Raw genomic sequence first — 9345 nt, forward strand, 5'->3', positions numbered from 1 at the left:
CCCTGCGGAGGTTGTGCGGCTGCGTAATTCTGAGCGCGGCCGCATTCTTGCTTTTGCGGCTACGTAATTCTGATCGCGGTCCGCATTCATCAAATCTGGATTTGGGCTTAGATGAGTTTTGCGGGCCGCATAATTGCCACCGCAGCCGCGTAATGGACTTCCGCGGCCGCATAATTCTGACGCGGACCGCACTTTCTTCTTTTGCTCTAGTTGTGAGCTCTCTGAACTTCCTGCACCGCGGTCCGCATAATTTCCATTGCGCCGCGGTGAGACTTCCGCGGCCGCACTTTCCTGGCGCTGACCTCACTTATCATTTGGCTTAAAAAGCAACTCTAAATCTCCCTTTCGCGGACCGCATAATTCTGATCGCGGCCGCATTGGGGCTTCCGCGGCCGCACAATATTTGTGCAGTCCGTGTTTCAAATCTCTTGGCCCCGTCTTGTTTTTTTTTTTTCAAGTTTTGACTCCTTTATGGGTTGATTATAACTCCTTTGGCTCTTTTTGAACAATTCGTGCAAGCAAGCATATTACATTAGTTTTTGGGAATATCTTTACGCATTTTTGGCATAAATGCAAGTAAAAGAGAGCAAATAATAGGTTAAAATCCCTAATAATCATGGAGCAGGCCGAACGCCTAGGTAGCAGATAGATGCATCTATGGTTCGTGCCGTTCGACCATCGACAGTGCACTGTTTAAATATTTTTATGTTGGATCGGGCCACACGACCTCGGCATAATTACGTGTAAAGAATCTTTGGAACCAATTATAACTGATATTGCTTCATTGGCTTGAGATATAAATTATTAAATGATGGAAATATATTTGGGATTTACCAGTAGTGAAAGGATTGTTTACTATTTCCTATTATTGAGTTTTAAGCTATATTTATGTAATCCATGCTTAGTTATAATTTTGATATTTTATTGCAAGCCCATAGTAAGTGTCAAAGTCGACCCCTCGTCACTAGTTCTTCGAGGTTAGACTGGATACTTATTGGGAACATGTTGTTTATCTATTCAAGCTACACTTTTGCACTAAATGTGCAGGATCTGAGGCAGGTGCATCTGGATATCAGTCCGGCGCGCATCCTTGACTACTACTACGTGACTTCGTGGTGAGCTTCCTTTTGAGCCCGTTCTGCAGTAGCCTTTTGGAGCAGGGCGAGATGCCTACAGCACGGTGAGATGCCTACAGTAGAGCCAGCCCCGGTGGGTTACATGTCCGCACCGGGATTTCAGGAGGTCATGGACCGTATGCTGCGGTTCATGGACACCATGACTCAGGATGGTTTGTTTCCAGCAGACCCAGGCACATCTCGGGCGGGAGGGGGAGCACAGACCCCTACTGCTCAGGCTCCTGGACATGCAGCTGCCGTATATCAGACCCCGGGTGCACTACTCGTGGGAGGAGCCCAGCAGCTATAGCAGCTGTACTTGAGCCTAGACCATCTGCGACCGGCGAGCTGTAGAAGCTATTGGATAGATGGACCAGGCTTCACCCTCCTATCTTCGGGGGTGAGCTACATGAGGATCCCCAAGACTTTATTGATAGGTGCAGGCAACATGAGTATATTAGAGTCACACAGGGTGGATTTAACTACCCTTCAGCTGAAGGGCAGGGCCTGTAGATGGTGGAAGTCTTATCTTCTTGCCAGACCAGCAAGTTTTCTTCCCTTGACTTGGGACCAGTTCACACATATCTTCCTGGACAGGTACATTCCACCCTCTCAGAGGGAAGAGTTGCGCTTTCAGTTCGAGCAACTCCAGCAGGGTAAGATGTTAGTGACCGATTGTGAGGTGGATTCTCTGAGTTGTCTCGCCATGCACTTATGATACTTCCTACTGAGGCGGAGCAAGTGAGAAGGTTTGTTGCGGGGTTGCACTTAGGTATTCAAGCCACTATGGCCCTGGAGGTTGAGATGGGGACTTTTATCAGCTAGTAGTGGAGATAGCTCGGAGGATTGAGGGTTACCGTCAGAGAGGTAGAGAGAAGATGCAGCGGGACAAGCGGGTCCGTTATTTGGAGAGTTTAGAGGTGCCCCGGTTGGGGGAAGAGGTCAGTTTGGGAGAGGTCAGCCTAGCAGGCCCACATATCCAGCACCGCCGCCTCCTTAGGGTGCTCCAGTTCGACCCTATTTCAGTGTCATGCCAGATAGTTCTTACCGCCCACCAGCTATTCGGGGTTCTTCCAATGGGTATTCAGGACATCAGAGTCAGGCTTCTGGTCAGCAGATCACCGTACCGAGAGGTTGTTTTGAGCGCGGAGATCTCAGTCACCTGTAGAGGTTCTGCCCCAGGCTTCTTGGCAAGGCAGTGCAGCAGGGCCAGCAGCCTATAATTACAGCACCAGTGTCCGGCCGTCCAGAGGCGGAGGGCAGACGGGTAGGGGCCGTCCTAGAGGTAGAGGCCCGGTAGGTAGAGGCCAACCAGCTATAGTCCAGTCAAGTGAGGGCCAGCCACTCGGCGCCCCAGCTAGGTTCTATGCTTTTCCATAGACCAGATGCAGTGGCCTCAAATGCCATGATCACGGGTACTATTTCTGTCTGCGGTAGGGATGTTTCGATATTATTTGATCCAAGGTCTACCTATTCATATGTATCTTTTCTGTTTGCTCATTCCTTGGATGTTTCTCGTGAGTCTTTGGGCACTCCTTTTTATGTGTCCACTCCTGTGGGTGACCGACTTTGAGGTCTTCTGCTGCTTGATATGACCGACTTTGAGGTCATCCTGGGCATGGACTGGTTATCTCCATATCACATCATCCTTGATTGCCCTGCCAAGACTGTTACCTTGGCGATGCCAAATTTGCCTAGATTGGAGTGGAAGGGTTCGTCGGTCAGCATACCTGGTTGGATCATCTCTTTTATGAAGGCTCGACACATGGTCAACAAGGGTTATTTTGCTTATGTAGCCTATGTTTAGGATACTACTGCAGAGACTCCAGCGATTGATTCAGTACCCGTAGTCCGGTGTTCTCCGGTGCGTTTCTTTCTGATCCTGCAGGCATGCCACCAGATCGTGATATCGATTTCTGTATTGAATTGGCTCCAAGTACCCAGCCTATATCTATCCCACCGCACCGTATGGCTCCGAAAGAATTGAAAGAGTTGAAGGAACAACTTGAGGAATTGCTAGCAAAGGGGTTTGTTAGACCAAGTGTATCACCTTGGGGTGCGCCAGTATTATTTGTGAAGAATAAATATGGGACTATGCGGATGTGCATTGATTACTACCAGTTGAACAAAGTTACCATTGAGAACAAGTACCCGTTGCCGCACATTGATGATTTATTTGACCAGCTACAGGGTGCTAGGGTGTTCTCAAAGATTGACTTGAGATCGGGGTACCATCAGTTGAAGATTCGGGACTCGGATGTTCCGAAGACTGCTTTCCAGACTAGATATGGCCATTATGGGTTTCTAGTGATGTCTATCGGTTTGACTAACGCCCCAGCGACGTATATGGATTTGATGAACATGGTGTTCATGCCATATATCGATTCGTTCGTCATTGTCTTCATTGATGACATTTTGATCTACTCGCACAACATGGAGGAGCACGAGCAACATTTGAGTGGTGCTTCAGACCTTGCGGGAACAGAAGCTATATGCTAAGTTCTCTAAGTGTGAGTTTTGGCTAGATTCTGTAGCATTCTTGGGGCATGTCGTATCTGTGAGCACGTGATTTTTTCCCTATGTGAAATACTCCTACAAATTAAAGAAATAGATTTTTCCCAAATTGCTTGAAATTTTATAGGATTTTTGTAGAATTTTGCTAATTGTTTGCATTTTTGTGCACGTTTAATTCTGTTAAAATCATGAAAAAATGTCAAAAATATCATGCATTGCATTTAGATTTTGTGTTTATATTTTAGGATTAATTAGTTAATTAATTGCATTATTAAAATAAAAATCACAAAAAATATCTTTCATTTTACATTTTTAGCCTTTAATGCTAATTTAGTAATTTTCTTTTCTTTAATTTAGGATAGACTAATTTTGTAAACATCATAATTTGATAAATTGGTTTTATTTTGCAAATTAGATTAATTTAAGATTTAATTTAGGATCTTAATTAATTCATGAAAGAAAAAGAAAACAAAAGAAGAAAAGAAATTTGGAAAAAAGGTTTGTTTTGGACTCAATTTGGGCCAAATATGTTAAGCCCAATTAATTTTGACTCAGATCCGACCCAGCCCCTACCCAAATCCGGTCCAGCCCCTTACATAAATCAAAAGACGCCGTTTTTGGTTCAATCAAATCCCAGCCGTTGATCTCGTGTGATCCAACGGCTGGGAACTGACATTTGTTTCGTATATTAGTGTCCGAATCAGAGACCCCCCCAATCAACCCCCTCATTTCCGTCTCTAACCTTCTCTAAAGCGAAACCCTAGCCGCCCCTAAACCCTTCACCGCCTCCGCCGCCGGAAATTGCCTCACGGCGGCGGCCGGTCTCTAAATCCACCCAAAATCGCACCCTATAATCCTCACACACTCATAAACCCAAATCCCTCAGTAATTTCCCCAAAAACTTGGCCAAATCTGACCAATTTCAGATCTGTGACATGCAAAAGCTTAAGTCCTAGGCCTTCAAGTGTCCAAGGACGATTTAGCCTGAAACTGATGTTGATCGTTTGTTCTCAACAAGAACATTCGATTAACATTAATTTTGGCTTAAATCGGAGCAGCCCGGAGTTCGTCTGAGCCAACCGCCGTCCGCCTAGTCTAAGTATCTCGTTTGTTTTTTTCCTCTATCTATTTCTTTGATTTCTCTTCTTATTTTCCTTTCTTTTCTTCCACCTTTCTTTAACCTGTTTCTTTTATTTTCCTTTTCTCTTGACCGAAAAATAAAAAAATTTAGGTAACCATAATTTATGGATTAATAGGATCTTCTAATGCTTAGTCAGTGGTTTTGTTTTTAGGTTTCATTTAGATATATTAATTTAGCTTAGCTCGTGTTTAATTAGTTTAGTTCGTAAACGGTTCGTTTATTACTGTAGTTTCAATTATCTTTTTGCTGTTTTTGAATCATAGTTTAGTATGCTGTCATCGCTTAATTAGTTTAAATCTTTTTTGGTCTAATTTCATGTTTATCTGGAGTTTATTATGAATTTGGTTCATTTTAGAGGTTTAGGTTTATTTTTAAGATGTTCAAACTTTTGGCTCTGTGGTTTTGCTTTTGATTCGTTTGTTGATATTTGTTTGTTTGTTTCTGTTTGCCATAGTTTATAAGTCCTTAAGAACTTGTAAAGGTTAATTGAAAATAAAGAAACTTAAGGGGTCTGTTTGGAGGGTGGGTAATATAATAGGATAAAGACCATGCTGGAAAGTTCTAGAACAGGAGGCAGCTGGCCTCATTTTGTTAGCACAAAATGCTGAAACCAATGAGGGGCAGCCAGCTGTCCAAGTTTGTTAAAAGATGCCTTGTGGCTGAAGGGAATAATTCCCTTATCCTTTTCAGCACATGGCACTCTTTAGAGCTATATATAGAACCCTTCCCTCACTCCTGAAAACAGATTTCGGAACCCTAAAAAAGACTAAAAAGTTTCTGCATTGTTTCATTGGGAATTGGCTCGATTGCTTCTGATATTTTCTTTAGCAAGAACTTAGAAAAGCTTTCATTGGATTTCTGGTTTCCTGGGCTTGAACATGGATTAAGGAAGCTGTGTATTCGTTTATTTGCTACCATTCTCACGCTTCTGCTTTGCTGAAATCCTTACCTCTTTTTGTTTTGCTCTTGAAATTCAGATACCTTTTGAATCTTTGAATGGCAAAAGAAGTTGGAAGCATGTATTTAGTTATTTTGTAATAATAATTTGTTTATTTAAATGTTAGTTTAAAGCATGTATATAACTGTTTTGTTGTAATAAGAAACTGATTACCCCAAATGTTAGATCCCTGACTTCCTTGTGTAGGCCGTTTTGGTTTAATAGTTTGTTTAGGTATTATGCATCTAGTGTTCTGTGCCATTAGTTTAGTTATATGAATGAGCATTCATTTATCTTCTCCATGAATTGTTTCTAACAGTATTAAAATGCTTAAATGTCCTGGTAGCTCATGATCCTTATTAGGATGGGTTGGGTATGCATTGTAAAAGGCAAATCTCAGATCCTTTCATTGTTAAAGCGATTAGATATTTAAGTTTGGGTTGATTCATGAATGGGTTTAAATTGTAGTTTCTCATGGCTAGTATCAGTAGCTTGTTAATAATCAGATTCTTGATATGTAAGATTAGCTTCTGATTTTTTTTGATTTGTTTAAAAAATACTATTGGGTCACATTTGATTCAAAAGAACTGGAGTCTCAATTGGGCTTGACAGCAGCCCAGATGAGGCAGCCCGGTCGAATTTCGACCTGAGGTGTTTTGATCATTACCTGTTTCTCGTTATGGGCTCAATTTCTAGCCCTGTTATATTCAGCAATTTTAATTCATTAAAGTTTTTGTTCAGTGTGATGAAAAATGGACTTCTAGCACCAGGCATATCTGTACAAAGTTGGGCCTGGTATTGGCCCAATCGATACTGCCGGGTCAAACCAGGCCATTCGCCCTCTCACCCACATCCTTGGGCTCAACTTCGAGCCCAGTTCCTTCAGCCGTGTTTCCTCTTTAAAGTTTTCTTAAATGGTGTGGGGTTTGTTGCTGGCCCATCTCTTTTCAAGCAATCAAATGCCTAGTATCTTATCCCATGCATACTTGCAATTAGTAGTTTTAGATTGAACTTTAATTTAGATTAAACCTGAACATCCTTAATTCACTTTAATTGAGTACAAATCTTTTTTTTTTTTATAAATAAGTTGAAGTGTGCCATCCAATCACATAGTCTATGGCCCTCATATTAATGCAATAACTAGTGTAGAAAATACTTTGAACATCGTAGTTTGCTCCAGGCTCGACTAATCTACCATCGTGATTGTGTACACGTTCGCGTGACATAATTACAATTTTAAAAACAAAATCGGAGTATGCGTTCGCGCAACTTCGACTAAACTTTCTTAATAATAACAAAGCGTTATTAATTGTGGGCATGTTCACTTGACATGATTTTTGACGCGCCATAAAAATGGGTACACGTACACGTGACTCGTTTTAGGTTAATTTCTTAATTTAAAGGCGGTAAGAGGTAAACATGTACATAGGTTCTTAAATAGGTAACTAGACAATTTAATCAAGTCAAGTATGATCAAAGCAACCGTGCTAAAAACACGGAACCCGAGAATGCATAATACCTTCTCCCGGGTTAACAGAATTCCTTACCCGGATTTCTGTGTTTTGCGGACTGTGAAACGGAGTCAATATCCCTCGATTCGGGATTTTAAACCGGTGACTTGGGACACCATAAATTATCCCAAGTGGCGACTCTGAATTTGATAAATAATCTCGTTTCGATTGTCACTTTAATTGGGAAAAACTCCCTTATATCCATTTCGGGGTAGAAAAAGAAGGTGTGACAGTATCAGGTGAGGGTATTAAGGTGGATCCCGAGAAGATTGAGGCAATTCAAAGTTAGCTTCCTCCCACTTCGGCGGCTGAGATCAGGAGCTTTTTCAGGTTAGCAGGTTATTATCGCCGGTTCGTGGAAGGCTTCTCATCTATTGCATCACATTTGACTAGATTGACCTAGAAGGGTGCTCCTTTCCGTTGGTTCGATGATTGTGAGCGAGCTTCAAGAAGCTCAAGACAACTTTGGCTACTACACCGGTTCTAGTGTTGCTTTCTGATTTGGGGATGTATAATGTGTATTGTGACGCTTCACGCGTTGGCTTGGGTAGTGTATTCTTGCAGGAGGGGCGAGTTATTGCATATGCTTCACGTCAGCTGAAGACCCAAGAGAAAATTACCCCGTGCACGATCTAGAGTTAGCCGCGATTGTTCATGCTTTTAAGATCTGGAGGCATTATCTTTATGGGGTGTCCTGTGAGGTTTACACTGATCCATTGCAGCTTGCAGCGTTTATTCAAGCAAAGGGATCTCAATTTGCGACAGCGCAGATGGCTTGAGTTACTAATGGACTATGATATTACCATTCTTCATCATCTGGGCAAGGCGAATGTAGTTGTGTATGCCTTGAGCAGAAAGGCAGAGAGTATGGGTTGCTTGGGATTCATTTCAGCAGAGGAGAGGCCACTAGCTTTGGACATTTAGTCCTTGGCTAACGGACTTGTGAGGTTGGATATTTCAGAGCCCACCCGAGTTCTTGCATGCGTCGTTGCGCAGTCTTCACTATTGGAGTAGTTCAAGGCTCGACAGTTTGATGATCCATACTTGTTGGTTCTTAGAGAGACGATTCTATAGGGTGGTGTCAAGGAGGTTACTATCGGCGAGGATGGTGTTCTGCGACTCCAGGGTCGTCTATGTGTTCCTAATGTCGATGGCTAGAAGAGGATGATTTTAGAAGAGGCACACAGTTCTCGTTATTCTATTCATCCAGATGCTACGAAGATGTATCGAGACTTGAGACAGCATTATTGGTGGCGATGGATGAAGAAAGATATAGTTGAGTATGTTGCGATGTGTCTAAATTTCCAGCAGTTTAAGTATGAGCACCAGAGGCTAGGTGGCCTACTCCAGCATATGACTATACCGGAGTGGAAATGGGAGCGCATTACTATGGACTTTGTAGTTGGGTCCGCGAACCTTGCGGAAGTTTTATGTAGTTTGGGTCATTGTCGACAGCTTGACCAAGTCGGCACACTTCATTCCAATTGTGGCTACATATACATTAGAGAGGTGGGCCCATATTTATATTCAGGAGATAGTTCGGTTGCATGGTGTGCCTATTTCCATCATATCAGATAGAGGCCCTGAGTTTACTTCGCATTTCTGGAGAGCAGTACAGCATGAGTTGGAGACCCGTGTAGAGCTCAGCACAGCATTTCATCCACAGACGGACGGGCAATTGGAGCGGACAATTCAGATCTTGGAGGACATGCTAAGAGCATGTGTGATTAACTTTGGAGGGTAGATTCTTGCCTTTGGCCGAGTTTGCTTACAACAATAGTTATCAGTCCAGTATCGAGATGGCTCCATTTAAGGCTTTATATGGTCGGCGATGTCGTTCTCCCATCGGGTGGTTTAAGCCCGACGTGGCTAAGTTATATGGTATTGATTTGGTGAAGGATGCCTTGGAAAAGGTAAAGTTGATTAAGGAGTCACTTCGCACAGCACATCCCAGACAGAAGAGTTACGCAGATCAGAAGGCGCGTAATGTGTCATTTATGGTGGTCAAGAAGGTTTTCTTGAAAGTCTCGCCGATGAAGGGGATCATGAGGTTCGGGAAGAAGGGAAAGTTGAGCCCAAGGTTTATAGGCCCATTTGAGGTGTTGAGATGAGTTGGGGAGGTTGCTT

This window comes from Nicotiana attenuata, chromosome 7, assembly GCF_001879085.1.
Source record: "Nicotiana attenuata strain UT chromosome 7, NIATTr2, whole genome shotgun sequence".
Taxonomy (NCBI): domain Eukaryota; kingdom Viridiplantae; phylum Streptophyta; class Magnoliopsida; order Solanales; family Solanaceae; genus Nicotiana; species Nicotiana attenuata.